Here is a 1531-nt window from a genome sequence, read left to right as displayed (position 1 = left end):
TATCCGTCCGCCATACCGCTGAATGCAGACACGCGGCGAGATACGACCGCCCCACTGCTCGTCAACTACCGGCTAGCAACTACCAGCGATGAAGCGATCGTATCTCGCCGCGCGCCTGCATTCAGCAGTAGGCGGAAGGATACGCGTTTATTCGCTGATCTTCAAAAATTAATATCTCGTTAACGATTGCGAATTTTGCAAAATGGTAGAGGACTTTTCGATTCAGTTTAGTCCATTCTATCTACCCATGAGCGGTCACACACCTATTCTGAGACACCCTGTATATATATGTATACTTTTATGAGAAATAAAAAGGTCAATAGAAATTGTTCCTTTTATATTCATACATACGATATGTATATATATTTAAGGATTTAAAGATGAAGTATTTAAGACATAAGTATTTTAAACATTAATATTTTACGTTTTTACATCGTTTTATTTTATTGTATAGAAAAAAATACATTTATGTAGACTTGTAATAAAATTATAAAAGTATTATTAGTTATAAAAGTATAAAAGTATTATTTGTTATAAAAAATAACATTTATTCCCTCCCCCTTTCCCCTTATAACAGTTCCCCTACCTCAACCCCCACCTCTACCCGCACCACTGTTTTTTCCCATGATTCTTCCTGCTCTTCCTCTTCCTCTTCCTCCCTTTCTTCCTCTTCCACAAGCAACCTCCAGAGCCGCACAAATAATATTTTGTAAATGTGCAGTCTGAAACAAATAATTTAAAAAATCTATTAACATTTTACAAAAAGGAATAATAACTTATTAACTATAAAAATAAATCAAATAAAAATTTGTATAGTATTGTTTAACAATATTTGACTATTATTTACAATACAATAAATAAATTGATTTATAAAGTAACATGAGAATTATGCTAAATAAACACACAGATACGTAATTCGAACGTAATAATAAAACAATTTATAAAATTTGTCTTGAATATTGACAATAATAAAGTGACAATCTTAATTATGAGTTATTTTAAGTTAAATAATTTTCATGTAATTGTATTTTTTATTGATTTAAATTAAATTACATTAAAAAATTATAAAAAAACTAATATTAAAAATTTTTATTTCATTAATACATGTATAATTGTAAAATATTTAATTTTGGCAATTTAATCAATTTTATTAAAATATTATATTAATACTATATATTAATATTTAATAATAATTGTAATAATAAAAATTAATAATATAATATATTACTCTGGCTCATATAATTAACTCACAACATCCGGTATCTCACAAAAAAGGTGTTATTTATGGAATTGTAGACAAAATTATATTCCTTTCAGATCCCACTTTCCACCAGAAGAACTTTATTTTAGCAATTGACAACCTGTTAAAAAATGGTTATCCTCTAGCCTTTATTTTTTCTAACATCCATACGAGACTTAAATGCCTGTTTCATAGAACGGAACATCCCGACACTGGGAGACACTCGACAGTCACAAAAAAACGTTTTACGTTCCCGTACATTCGGAACATCTCTGAAAGAATTTTTACCTA

The sequence above is a fragment of the Wasmannia auropunctata genome, unplaced genomic scaffold (assembly GCF_000956235.1).
Source record: "Wasmannia auropunctata unplaced genomic scaffold, wasmannia.A_1.0 LD336040.1, whole genome shotgun sequence".
Taxonomy (NCBI): domain Eukaryota; kingdom Metazoa; phylum Arthropoda; class Insecta; order Hymenoptera; family Formicidae; genus Wasmannia; species Wasmannia auropunctata.
The sequence above is the reverse complement of the archived record's forward strand: the minus strand, read 5'-3'. Positions refer to the sequence as shown.